The sequence below is a fragment of the Eurosta solidaginis genome, chromosome 4 (genome assembly GCF_040869045.1).
Source record: "Eurosta solidaginis isolate ZX-2024a chromosome 4, ASM4086904v1, whole genome shotgun sequence".
Lineage (NCBI taxonomy): Eukaryota > Metazoa > Arthropoda > Insecta > Diptera > Tephritidae > Eurosta > Eurosta solidaginis.
The window spans coordinates 69034629-69049625 of NC_090322.1; the positions used below are offsets into that span (position 1 = coordinate 69034629).

A 14997-nucleotide genomic window follows, 5' to 3' on the forward strand; every position below is an offset into this window, starting at 1 on the left:
ATGTAGAGTGAAATGACGGAAAAATGACCGCCATTTGACGAGCATTGTGACGTGTGTGAGCAGCACAGTACTATGCTCGCATCCTATACCCTGCAAAAATCGTGTGACCAAAAACGCACACAGACACACGAATTTTTGACAGGGGTGACGATTTGGAATGAAAAATTCTCCAAATGAAATAGCATGTTGACAAATTTAGCTTTCCCACAATGTACCGTGCTCTCTCGCACCTATTATTTTTATAGGGATAGCAAAATACGTCATTTTTGCGTGCAAAAAAATCCGCAATTTCTAATTCAGCAGAGACAACAAAACATTTGGTGGTCGAAAAATTTTTCAATTTTGAGAGTTTTAAATGGAATATCTCCGGAAAGATTTAAAATTAAGAGGGAGTTCTCCAGATCACATATATACATATATATATTTTAAAGTGCGCAAACTTATAATTTAAAAGTTATTTGGTGTTAAAGTTTGCAAATTTCTATACAAATTTTATATGTGTATACGTATATGTATGTGGCAGCACAGCTTTGTAATGTCATCAATAAATATATGTATATGTATATATATATATATATATATGTGCATGTTGCTACAAAAGCGCGATTGATTTAATAAAAACATTTATAATAAGTGAAAACAATGCAAAAATGAAATGTGAAATATACAAAAATGCAATTTAAGTTTATCGTTGCCAATTTATATAGAAATGTATGTGGATTAAGGTTTTGAAAGATGTGTAAATTGTAATTTAAAGTGCTATAGAAATTTGCTAAATTTGCAAACTTTAACAACAAATAACTTTTAAATTATAAGTTTGCGCACTTTAAAATATATATATTTGTGATCGGGAGAACTCCCTCTTTCATTTGATACCAAGTTTTACCCCGAACTCGGGGGGTGCTATTCTAAAATTTTCCCAAAGTCTTTAATATACAATGATTTTTGCTGTTTATTTCGACAAAAATTTTTGCTTTGATTTTCGTTCTCATCGAAAGAATTCACAATTATATAGCACCATGCCGCGAATTATGATAAAAGGTGGTGTGTGGAGAAACACTGAGGTAAGCATTTGACGCGACTGGTTACTCTTGGCCGTTTATTAACTAAATTGCTAACTTTCAGGATGAAATCCTCAAAGCAGCTGTAATGAAATATGGCAAAAACCAGTGGTCACGTATTGCATCACTGCTGCCCCGCAAATCTGCCAAGTAATGTAAGGCACGCTGGTACGAATGGCTTGATCCTAGCATAAAGAAAACAGAATTGTCACGGGAGGAGGATGAAAAGTTTTTGTATTTTGTTGGTGGTGAATGTTTCAACATTTTCCAAGGTTTGGCATTAATTTCATTTTTATAGTTTATAATTATTTAAAGGTTGCATTAGAACAAGTACATTGATTTTACGTGGCAGTGTTGAACAATTTTTGGAAGAAACTGAGCTTCGTTACATGATGCTATAGGGAGGGATGGCCTGAAGGTTTAATGTGGCCACATAAATCGTTGCCGAGATGGTTGGGCTGGCACTTTAATGGTGCTGTGTTACCGGAGCGTACCGGATCTGTATCCGGCTAAAGGACCATCACATCGATAACACTCCCCAAAGCCTTCGGGGAGCAACCTTATCGCTACAAAAACAACAACAACATTGTGTCCAAATCCCGAAAAAAAACTATAAAATTTGTGTCAGTGAAATGATAATTATTGCTTTTGGTTGTTAGTTTTGAGGCATCGTCATCGAGTTCCTTCTAATGTTGTTGTTGTTGTTGTTGTAGCGATAAGGTTGCTCCCCGAAGGCTTTGGGGAAAGTTATCGATGTGATGGTCCTTTGCCGGATACAGATCCGGTACGCTCCGGTACCACAGCACCATTAAGGTGCTGGCCCGACCATCTCGGGAACGATTTATGTGGCCACATTAAACCTTCAGGCCATCCCCTCCCTCCCCAACCCCAAGTTCCATAAGGAGCTTAGGGTCGCCAGAGCCTCGTCTGTTAGTGAAACAGGATTCGCCGCGGATAGGTGAGGTTGACAATTGGGTTTGGAGAAGCTATATGTTGCGCTGGCAACCTGCAGGGTTGCGCTACACAGCCCCTTGAATCTGGTATTTTAGTCGCCTCTTACGACAGGCATACCTACCGCGGGTATATTCTGACCCCCCCTAACCCGCTGGGGGAAGTTCTTTCTGATCGTATATGCCGGTTCTTTTGCATTCTTTTACATGCATAAAGTGCCGTTGAAGCCTTCCTCACCCTATCCTCCACGTTGAGCTGCCATGACAGCTTACTGTCTAGGATCATTCCTAGATATTTTGTGCAAGGTTTCTCCCGTAGAGTCGCCCCTCCTAACTTAGGCCTGGTCCAATTAGGGACCTTGTACCTCTTTGTAAACAAGACCATATGCAACGTCATCTGCGTAAACCGTAAGTTTTTCTGGTCCCTCGTAGAATCCCCTAAGCAGTTGGATAATGGCCAGCGTCCACAGCAGAGGTGATAGCACCCCTCCCTGCGGAGTGCCCCTGTCCACTAATTTCGTGGCCGCGTACAATCCCCATTGCGATGTAATCTTACTGCAGTTTAACATGCAGTCGATCCATCTGGGTAAGGCTGGATGTACTTTAACGTAATTAAGACCATCAATAATCGCCCCTTTAGAAAGCCCCTTAAGAAGACTTGTAGAGCATACTCCTTATATTCCAGGGCTTTTTCTATGCTTATTACCACCCTATGCAATGCGGTGTCTACTGACTTGCTTTTGGTGTACGCCTGTTGTGTTGTGGAGAGCAGCTTTTCATCCACGTTGGACTTTATGTACACATCTATCAGCCTCTCAAAGGTTTTGAGCAGAAATGATGTTAAGCTATTGGGTCTATAATCTTTGGGATACACGTGACCGATCTTCCCCGCCTTTGGTAGGAAAGCTACACGAGCAGTTCTCCAAGAGTGCGGTACATGATTCAGTTTATGCACCCATCGAATATTATTTTAAGCCATCCCACGACCGCCCTACTTGAAACTTGTAGCATGGCCGGACATGTACCATCTGAGCCCGGGGATTTCACCACCACTACGAGATCCTCAGTAGTGTAATTAGGCAGCATATATGAATGCAGCTGTTTCCTTACCATTACTACAGCTCGCACCCGTCCTTCCGTTTGCGCATAGTAAACGCCAAATCCGCGCGCGCTAAGTCCAGAAACCTTTCCTCCCGATGGAAGCCACAGCTCCTGGATCAGCGCGTTAGGAGGAGGAGTTCGCTCGACGCCACTTTACTGTGTTGGAGGTTTATCTGTAGGACTCGCAGCACCAATGGGCTGCTTGTCCCCCTCCACCACCTTCATCGTGACGTCGTCGTCCTCACCTAGCCCTTTTGGTTTAGAGTGTTCGAAGCCCCCTTCAGCCTCTTGTACCTGTTGTGCCGGGTGTTCCTCTGTGCGACTCACAGCACCATCTGGCTGTTGGTCCCCTTCTAACACATTCGGGGTGACGTGGGCTAACTCCACCTGTCTTTTTTCCCTTAGGCTTTTGAGGTCCTTTTCGACTTTGCCCACGTCCAGCGTGTTAGGACTTTAATACCCGCGACTTCTTTTCCTGAGTCGCATATAAATTTTGCCTGTACCTAAGGACATTTTTGCAAGCTGCGCGTACAATATATCCTCCGCCTGCTTGTTTATTTGGAAGATGTATAACTGACCTTCCTCCGTAGGCCGATATACAGTAAGTACCTTCCAATCCTGTGTCGGTATGTTCGGATTCTGATTCTGCAAAAATCGCAGTGTATCCTCCGACTTCATCACGCATGGTATCCATACCTTAACTTTTGGTACCTTGGGGATTTGCGCTTTATCCACCATCTCAAAACGCGCGTTCGTGCCCTGCCTTTAGAGGTTTGGAACCACTTCCTCCAGCCACCGCAAGCTCGCGATGTTGTCGCACGCTATCATCTTCATACCATTATACCATCCCCCGAATCAAAGGTTGGAAGGAGCTTACTTGGTTATTCCCGCATCATCTTAAGCATTAAGCTAATAAGCTTCTTTTCTACAGATCTCCACCTTTCAATAGTCATCTGTTCGAAAGGACTGCTACGATCAACCAGCGCCACAGTCAGTGACTGCTTTGTCACATCACTCATCTTCTCGGGAAAAGCCGGCGTCTTAGTGTTATTTCCCTTTGGCACCTCCGAGAAAGCCGGAGTCTTAGCTCCCTCTAGCACCTCCGAGAAAGTCGGATTCTTATCTCCCTTTGGCTTATCTCCTACTTCCATAGTTGGAACTTCCCTCTGACTCGCAGCCTTCGAGGTAGTTGCTACCTCGCTATTGGGGCCCATCTGTCTTACAGCTTTGGGCCTACTTGTCTTGTCTATGGGACTGCCCTGCGTCGCGGCTCTGGGACTGGGCCCTTTCTGCCTCTTGAAAGCAGGCTTGTCGCCTTCCGCCGAACGTTGCCTTTTCATTCTGCCATTCCTCATACCGATTGCAGAACCTAGGGTTTGTCGCAGAAAACCTTTTGAACTGCCTTCGACCTACTTCTACCGCCTCATGAGCCCATGCCAAGCGCTCGATCTCCTCTTCTGTTGGGTCCACCACTGCTCCCAAGCGTTGTACAATTCTTAGTACTGCACGGTACTTCGAGAGAGCTCTTTACCCTTCTCCACTCTTCTACTCCTTTTTCATTTGTGTGCTTCTCCAACACAGAGTTCATTGAATTAGCACTACTCTCGCTCCCCGAGTCCGACGCATCGCTGAATGCGTATTTGTCGTCGTTGGCTTGCGGCTCAGTCCTCTTCTTATCATCGTCCTTATGAAAATTAGGTAATGAGTCGTTCACCTTGGTCGCACGACCACCAGCCCGACAAGGCGGGCTCAGCGGTCCAGTATTATATACGGGGAAAGAACCGTCAGCCACAGCAGCGCCCCTTACTGTGGTAAGGCCATCAATACTTCCCGAGGTGGTCCAGTATCGGGAAGGCTCCGTTCGAATACAGCCGAATTATCCCCTGGCTACAAATCGTCCAGCAGGCACGGTCCGCATAACACCCTGGATTAGGGGGTTGGCAGTTCTTGGTCACCGACATCCCGCCGCCCTCCTATGAGGCGAAACGGCGTAGATGCCAGTCCTAAACAGCTCCTCCTCATAGTCGGGCGCTATGGAGATCGGCTAAGCCCTCACACCTACGACGATTTTCGTTACAATTGCTAGTGCATGCTCTCCAAGATGCAGATCCTGATCGAAAGTCACACCCAAAATTTTAGGGTGTAAGACAGTCGGTAGGGTAATGCCATATGGTCGACATTTGGCGCGGTCATGTTTTAAATAAGGTCACCGATGATTTGGTTGGTGAAAATATCAGGTTTCGCGAGGCGACAATAAGTTATAGCAAAAAAAGCGTTGAGGATTTTTAATATCTTACCAGGTACCTTCGTACATGTTTCTAAGAATGAAGAATAAAACCTATTCAAACTCAATTTTCACCAGGACAAAGCCGCTGAGACTTCGCTATACTTTAACATACAATACGTTACCCCATTTTAGCACAACTATCATTTTTTGATTTTATTAAATTTTATAAAATGTTTCTTCCTCTACAGTTCTATTTCGGTATTGGATGGTAAATATGGCTTTCGCATTTTCTCCATCCATAACTCCGAAAAGGTGGAAGAAATCTATGCGTGTAAATCTCACATATTATCTTGGTCGAGCGTTTCTTCAATAGCTCTCTAGTGGTGATGGTGACAGCAGAGAAACCCAACTGTTTACAAATGTTACACTTCAAAAAGAATCAAAATATTTGCCATTGCGTCTACGGCTCAAATACCCACAGTATATGAATGAATCGATTGAACCTAATTGTCTGCCTAACGGATAGTATACATATTCTTCAAATCGAAAATATTGCACCAAACGAACTGCGTCTGAATACTGAAATAGTACACATATTCAAAATCGATGAGGAGGCTGTGATGATGGTATAGGGTGAGTTGTTGAATATCATACGAAAACCACTTTAACCCATCTATATATTTGCATTACAGCTAAAGCTTTACAAACAGCAAAAATTGCTGGCGCCAAGCAATTGGAAAAGGCAGTGAAGTATTCATCACAATGTACGGATGGTGTAAAGTTAGAAACTGCTGTTGGAACAGCTGCCACCGACACAACGGTTATCTCTACTTCGCCGAGTAGCGGCTCGTCCGACTATCTATCGAACACAGTATAATCATATCTTTTGCCAACACAGGTTAGCGATGTGCTTGCACAGGAAAAGATTTCAATTGGAAAACAAAAACCAATTAAGAGAGTTTATTTATTATTAAAGTATTTACTTTTCTTTATATCGACAGTATTAATTTAAGTTGCAATATCACGTACATATATAATAAGGGATGTGATACGATTGCTGTCGGAATTAGATTTGAAACCAATCAATACTCCTGCTAAGGGTTGTAGAATTATTGCTTGAATAATTAGATTTAGAACAATAATAAGTCTGACTTAATTACAAGTCGTACATTTTTAAGTTCATCAATTACGACAGCAATCGGATTCCACGACACCTTTGAATATTCTTGATCTGAAAAAAGAGTAAACCTAATCTGAATTTCTACTAAGCTTTAAGTTGTAGATTATTCAAATAATTGGAGTTTTTTCTAAAGCTTAAAATTATTTTCTGCTCGCTTAGAAAAGATTTCAATTGGAAAACGAAAACCAATTAAGCGAGTTTATTTATTATTAAAATACTTACTTTTCTTTATATGAACTGTATTAATTTAAGTTACAATTTCATGTGCATATATAATAAGGGATGTCGTGATACGATTGCTGTTGGAATTAGATTTGAAACCAATCAATACTGCTGCTATGGGTTGCAGAATTATTGCTTGAATGATTAGATTTAGAACAATAATAAGTCTGACTCAATTACTAGTCGTACATTTTTAAGTTCATCAATTACGACAGCAATGGGATTCCACGACACTTTTGAATATTCTTGATCTGAAAAAAAAAAAAGAGTAAATCTAATCTGAATTTCTAATTAGCTTTAAGTTGTAGATTTAAATAATTTGAGTTTTTCCAAAGCTTAAAATTATTTTCTGTTGGCTTGGAAAAGATTTCAATTGGAAAACGAAAACCAATTAAGCGAGTTTATTTATTATTAAAATACTTACTTTTCTTTATATGAACTGTATTAATTTAAGTTACAATTTCATGTGCATATATAATAAGGGATGCCGTGATACGATTGCTGTCGGAATTAAATTTGAAACCAATCAATACTCCTGCTAAGGGTTGCAGAATTATTGCTTGATTGATTAGATTTAGAACAATAATTAGTCTGACTCAATTAATAGTCGTACATTTTTAAGTTCTTCAATTACGACAGCAATCGGATTCCACGACACCTTTGAATATTCTTGATCTGAATTTCTACTAAGCTTTAAGTTGTAGATTATTCAAATAATTGGAGTTTTTTCCAAAGATTAATATTATTTTTTTTGCACGCTTAGAAGAGATTTCAATTGGAAAACAAAAACCAATTAAGCGAGTTTATTTATTATTAAAGTTCTTCTCTTTTATATGAACTGTATTAATATAAGTTCCAATTTCATGTACATATATAATAATATTGAAAATAATAAATATTGAAAATTCAATTTTTTTGGTTCATATTTTATTCATATGGCTGCTTCAGGTAAAGTAAATCTGCAGGTAAAATTCACGTTATATGGCGGTTATATAAATGGTAAAACCGCAGTAAAATTGATTGTCAAATGACTCGAAAATGTAGAGTGAAATGACGGAAAAATGACCGCCATTTGACGAGCATTGTGACGTGTGTGAGCAGCACAGTACTATGCTCGCATCCTATACCCTGCAAAAATCGTGTGACCAAAAACGCACACAGACACACGAATTTTTGACAGGGGTGACGATTTGGAATGAAAAATTCTCCAAATGAAATAGCATGTTGACAAATTTAGCTTTCCCACAATGTACCGTGCTCTCTCGCACCTATTATTTTTATAGGGATAGCAAAATACGTCATTTTTGCGTGCAAAAAAATCCGCAATTTCTAATTCAGCAGAGACAACAAAACATTTGGTGGTCGAAAAATTTTTCAATTTTGAGAGTTTTAAATGGAATATCTCCGGAAAGATTTAAAATTACGAGGGAGTTCTCCAGATCACATATATACATATATATATTTTAAAGTGCGCAAACTTATAATTTAAAAGTTATTTGGTGTTAAAGTTTGCAAATTTCTATACAAATTTTATATGTGTATACGTATATGTATGTGGCAGCACAGCTTTGTAATGTCATCAATAAATATATGTATATGTATATATATGTGCATGTTGCTACAAAAGCGCGATTGATTTAATAAAAACATTTATAATAAGTGAAAACAATGCAAAAATGAAATGTGAAATATACAAAAATGCAATTTAAGTTTATCGTTGCCAATTTATATAGAAATGTATGTGGATTAAGGTTTTGAAAGATGTGTAAATTGTAATTTAAAGTGCTATAGAAATTTGCTAAATTTGCAAACTTTAACAACAAATAACTTTTAAATTATAAGTTTGCGCACTTTAAAATATATATATTTGTGATCGGGAGAACTCCCTCTTTCATTTGATACCAAGTTTTACCCCGAACTCGGGGGGTGCTATTCTAAAATTTTCCCAAAGTCTTTAATATACAATGATTTTTGCTGTTTATTTCGACAAAAATTTTTGATTTGATTTTTGTTCTCATCGAAAGAATTCACAATTATATAGCACCATGCCGCGAATTATGATAAAAGGTGGTGTGTGGAGAAACACTGAGGTAAGCATTTGACGCGACTGGTTACTCTTGGCCGTTTATTAACTAAATTGATAACTTTCAGGATGAAATCCTCAAAGCAGCTGTAATGAAATATGGCAAAAACCAGTGGTCACGTATTGCATCACTGCTGCACCGCAAATCTGCCAAGTAATGTAAGGCACGCTGGTACGAATGGCTTGATCCTAGCATAAAGAAAACAGAATTGTCACGGGAGGAGGATGAAAAGTTTTTGTATTTTGTTGGTGGTGAATGTTTCAACATTTTCCAAGGTTTGGCATTAATTTCATTTTTATAGTTTATAATTATTTAAAGGTTGCATTAGAACAAGTACATTGATTTTACGTGGCAGTGTTGAACAATTTTTGGAAGAAACTGAGCTTCGTTACATGATGCTATAGGGAGGGATGGCCTGAAGGTTTAATGTGGCCACATAAATCGTTGCCGAGATGGTTGGGCTGGCACTTTAATGGTGCTGTGTTACCGGAGCGTACCGGATCTGTATCCGGCTAAAGGACCATCACATCGATAACACTCCCCAAAGCCTTCGGGGAGCAACCTTATCGCTACAAAAACAACAACAACATTGTGTCCAAATCCCGAAAAAAAACTATAAAATTTGTGTCAGTGAAATGATAATTATTGCTTTTGGTTGTTAGTTTTGAGGCATCGTCATCGAGTTCCTTCTGATGTTGTTGTTGTTGTTGTTGTAGCGATAAGGTTGCTCCCCGAAGGCTTTGGGGAAAGTTATCGATGTGATGGTCCTTTGCCGGATACAGATCCGGTACGCTCCGGAACCACAGCACCATTAAGGTGCTGGCCCGACCATCTCGGGAACGATTTATGTGGCCACATTAAACCTTCAGGCCATCCCCTCCCTCCCCAACCCCAAGTTTCATAAGGAGCTTAGGGTCGCCAGAGCCTCGTCTGTTAGTGAAACAGGATTCGCCGCGGATAGGTGAGGTTGACAATTGGGTTTGGAGAAGCTATATGTTGCGCTGGCAACCTGCAGGGTTGCGCTACACAGCCCCTTGAATATGGTATTTTAGTCGCCTCTTACGACAGGCATACCTACCGCGGGTATATTCTGACCCCCCCTAACCCGCTGGGGGAAGTTCTTTCTGATCGTATATGCCGGTTCTTTTGCATTCTTTTACATGCATAAAGTGCCGTTGAAGCCTTCCTCACCCTATCCTCCACGTTGAGCTGCCATGACAGCTTACTGTCTAGGATCATTCCTAGATATTTTGTGCAAGGTTTCTCCCGTAGAGTCGCCCCTCCTAACTTATGCCTGGTCCAATTAGGGACCTTGTACCTCTTTGTAAACAAGACCATATGCAACGTCATCTGCGTAAACCGTAAGTTTTTCTGGTCCCTCGTAGAATCCCCTAAGCAGTTGGATAATGACCAGCGTCCACAGCAGAGGTGATAGCACCCCTCCCTGCGGAGTGCCCCTGTCCACTAATTTCGTGGCCGCGTACAATCCCCATTGCGATGTAATCTTAGTGCAGTTTAACATGCAGTCGATCCATCTGGGTAAGGCTGGATGTACTTTAACGTAATTAAGACCATCAATAATCGCCCATTTAGAAAGCCCCGGCAATGCTTAAGAAGACTTGTAGAGCATATTCCTTATATTCCAGGGCTTTTTCTATGCTTATTACCACCCTATGCAATGCGGTGTCTACTGACTTGCCTTTGGTGTACGCCTGTTGTGTTGTGGAGAGCAGCTTTTCATCCACGTTGGACTTTATGTACACATCTATCAGCCTCTCAAAGGTTTTGAGCAGAAATGATGTTAAGCTATTGGGTCTATAATCTTTGGGATACACGTGACCGATCTTCCCCGCCTTTGGTAGGAAAGCTACACGAGCAGTTCTCCAAGAGTGCGGTACATGATTCAGTTTATGCACCCATCGAATATTATTTTAAGCCATCCCACGACCGCCCTACTTGAAACTTGTAGCATGGCCGGACATGTACCATCTGAGCCCGGCGATTTCACCACCACTACGAGATCCTCAGTAGTGTAATTAGGCAGCATATATGAATGCAGCTGTTTCCTTACCATTACTACAGCTCGCACCCGTCCTTCCGTTTGCGCATAGTAAACGCCAAATCCGCGCGCGCTAATTCCAGAAACCTTTCCTCCCGATGGAAGCCACGGCTCCTGGATCAGCGCGTTAGGAGGAGGAGTTCGCTCGACGCCACTTTACTGTGTTGGAGGTTTATCTGTAGGACTCGCAGCACCAATGGGCTGCTTGTCCCCCTCCACCACCTTCATCGTGACGTCGTCGTCCTCACCTAGCCCTTTTGGTTTAGAGTGTTCGAAGCCCCCTTCAGCCTCTTGTACCTGTTGTGCCGGGTGTTCCTCTGTGCGACTCACAGCACCATCTGGCTGTTGGTCCCCTTCTAACACATTCGGGGTGACATGGGCTACCTCCACCTGTCTTTTTTCCCTTAGGCTTTTGAGGTCCTTTTCGTCTTTGCCCACGTCCAGCGTGTTAGGACTTTAATACCCGCGACTTCTTTTCCTGAGTCGCATATAAATTTTGCCTGTACCTTAGGACATTTTTGCAAGCTGCGCGTACAATATATCCTCCGCCTGCTTGTTTATTTGGAAGATGTATAACTGACCTTCCTCCGTAGGCCGAGATACAGTAAGTACCTTCCAATCCTGTGTCGGTATGTTCGGATTCTGATTCTGCAAAAATCGCAGTGTATCCTCCGACTTCATCACGCATGGTATCCATACCTTAACTTTTGGTACCTTGGGGATTTGCGCTTTATCCACCATCTCAAAACGCGCGTTCGTGCCCTGCCTTTAGAGGTTTGGAACCACTTCCTCCAGCCACCGCAAGCTCGCGATGTTGTCGCACGCTATCATCTTCATACCATTATACCATCCCCCGAATCAAAGGTTGGAAGGAGCTTACTTGGTTATTCCCGCATCATCTTAAGCATTAAGCTAATAAGCTCCTTTTCTACAGATCTCCACCTTTCAATAGTCATCTGTTCGAAAGGACTGCTACGATCAACCAGCGCCACAGTCAGTGACTGCTTTGTCACATCACTCATCTTCTCGGGAAAAGCCGGCGTCTTAGTGTTATTTCCCTTTGGCACCTCCGAGAAAGCCGGAGTCTTAGCTCCCTCTAGCACCTCCGAGAAAGTCGGATTCTTATCTCCCTTTGGCTTATCTCCTACTTCCATAGTTGGAACTTCCCTCTGACTCGCAGCCTTCGAGGTAGTTGCTACCTCGCTATTGGGGCCCATCTGTCTTACAGCTTTGGGCCTACTTGTCTTGTCTATGGGACTGCCCTGCGTCGCGGCTCTGGGACTGGGCCCTTTCTGCCTCTTGAAAGCAGGCTTGTCGCCTTCCGCCGAACGTTGCCTTTTCATTCTGCCATTCCTCATACCGATTGCAGAACCTAGGGTTTCTCGCAGAAAACCTTTTGAACTGCCTTCGACCTACTTCTACCGCCTCATGAGCCCATGCCAAGCGCTCGATCTCCTCTTCTGTTGGGTCCACCACTGCTCCCAAGCGTTGTACAATTCTTAGTACTGCACGGTACTTCGAGAGAGCTCTTTACCCTTCTCCACTCTTCTACTCCTTTTTCATTTGTGTGCTTCTCCAACACAGAGTTCATTGAATTAGCACTACTCTCGCTCCCCGAGTCCGACGCATCGCTGAATGCGTATTTGTCGTCCTTGGCTTGCGGCTCAGTCCTCTTCTTATCATCGTCCTTATGAAAATTAGGTAATGAGTCGTTCACCTTGGTCGTACGACCACCAGCCCGACAAGGCGGGCTCAGCGGTCCAGTATTATATACGGGGAAAGAACCGTCAGCCACAGCAGCGCCCCTTACTGTGGTAAGGCCATCAATACTTCCCGAGGTGGTCCAGTATCGGGAAGGCTCCGTTCGAATACAGCCGAATTATCCCCTGGCTACAAATCGTCCAGCAGGCACGGTCCGCATAACACCCTGGATTAGGGGGTTGGCAGTTCTTGGTCACCGACATCCCGCCGCCCTCCTATGAGGCGAAACGGCGTAGATGCCAGTCCTAAACAGCTCCTCCTCATAGTCGGGCGCTATGGAGATCGGCTAAGCCCTCACACCTACGACGATTTTCGTTACAATTGCTAGTGCATGCTCTCCAAGATGCAGATCCTGATCGAAAGTCACACCCAAAATTTTAGGGTGTAAGACAGTCGGTAGGGTAATGCCATATGGTCGACATTTGGCGCGGTCATGTTTTAAATAAGGTCACCGATGATTTGGTTGGTGAAAATATCAGGTTTCGCGAGGCGACAATAAGTTATAGCAAAAAAAGCGTTGAGGATTTTTAATATCTTACCAGGTACCTTCGTACATGTTTCTAAGAATGAAGAATAAAACCTATTCAAACTCAATTTTCACCAGGACAAAGCCGTTGAGACTTCGCTATACTTTAACATACAATACGTTACCCCATTTTAGCACAACTATCATTTTTTGATTTTATTAAATTTTATAAAATGTTTCTTCCTCTACAGTTCTATTTCGGTATTGGATGGTAAATATGGCTTTCGCATTTTCTCCATCCATAACTGTGAAAAGGTGGAAGAAATCTATGCGTGTAAATCTCACATATTATCTTGGTCGAGCGTTTCTTCAATAGCTCTCTAGTGGTGATGGTGACAGCAGAGAAACCCAACTGTTTACAAATGTTACACTTCAAAAAGAATCAAAATATTTGCCATTGCGTCTACGGCTCAAATACCCACAGTATATGAATGAATCGATTGAACCTAATTGTCTGCCTAACGGATAGTATACATATTCTTCAAATCGAAAATATTGCACCAAACGAACTGCGTCTGAATACTGAAATAGTACACATATTCAAAATCGATGAGGAGGCTGTGATGATGGTATAGGGTGAGTTGTTGAATATCATACGAAAACCACTTTAACCCATCTATATATTTGCATTACAGCTAAAGCTTTACAAACAGCAAAAATTGCTGGCGCCAAGCAATTGGAAAAGGCAGTGAAGTATTCATCACAATGTACGGATGGTGTAAAGTTAGAAACTGCTGTTGGAACAGCTGCCACCGACACAACGGTTATCTCTACTTCGCCGAGTAGCGGCTCGTCCGACTATCTATCGAACACAGTATAATCATATCTTTTGCCAACACAGGTTAGCGATGTGCTTGCACAGGAAAAGATTTCAATTAGAAAACAAAAACCAATTAAGAGAGTTTATTTATTATTAAAGTATTTACTTTTCTTTATATCGACAGTATTAATTTAAGTTGCAATATCACGTACATATATAATAAGGGATGTGATACGATTGCTGTCGGAATTAGATTTGAAACCAATCAATACTCCTGCTAAGGGTTGTAGAATTATTGCTTGAATAATTAGATTTAAAACAATAATAAGTCTGACTTAATTACAAGTCGTACATTTTTAAGTTCATCAATTACGACAGCAATCGGATTCCACGACACCTTTGAATATTCTTGATCTGAAAAAAGAGTAAACCTAATCTGAATTTCTACTAAGCTTTAAGTTGTAGATTATTCAAATAATTGGAGTTTTTTCTAAAGCTTAAAATTATTTTCTGTTCGCTTGGAAAATATTTCAATTGGAAAACGAAAACCAATTAAGCGAGTTTATTTATTATTAAAATACTTACTTTTCTTTATATGAACTGTATTAATTTAAGTTACAATTTCATGTGCATATATAATAAGGGATGTCGTGATACGATTGCTGTCGGAATTAGATTTGAAACCAACCAATACTCCTGCTAAGGGTTGCAGAATTATTTCTTGAATGATTAGATTTAGAACAATAATAAGTCTGACTCAATTAATAGTCGTACATTTTTAAGTTCTTCAATTACGACAGCAATCGGATCCACGACACCTTTGAATATTCTTGATCTGAATTTCTACTAAGCTTTAAGTTGTAGATTATTCAAATAATTGGAGTTTTTCCTAAAACTTAATATTATTTTTTTGCTCGCTTAGAAAAGATTTCAATTGGAAAACAAAAACCAATTAAGCGAGTTTACTTATTATTAAAGTTCTTCTGTTTTATATGAACTGGATTAATATAAGTTCCAATTTCATGTACATATATAATAATATTGAAAATAAAAAATATTGAAAATT

At 41.2% G+C, this 14997-nt stretch overlaps 2 long non-coding RNA genes across 2 annotated transcripts; both read left to right on the forward strand.

The window, feature by feature from the left end:
• The first annotated feature begins 294 nt into the window (after window positions 1-294).
• Window positions 295-6132, forward strand: LOC137247983 (uncharacterized). The gene is made up of 4 exons (XR_010951975.1): window positions 295-1064; window positions 1126-1333; window positions 5588-5972; window positions 6032-6132. It is a non-coding gene; the product is annotated as an uncharacterized lncRNA (long non-coding RNA).
• A 2227-nt stretch (window positions 6133-8359) lies between these two features.
• LOC137247984 (uncharacterized) lies at window positions 8360-14829 on the forward strand. Its single transcript, XR_010951976.1, has 4 exons — window positions 8360-8831; window positions 8893-9100; window positions 13363-13747; window positions 13807-14829. It is a non-coding gene; the product is annotated as an uncharacterized lncRNA (long non-coding RNA).
• The last annotated feature ends 168 nt before the right edge of the window (window positions 14830-14997 follow it).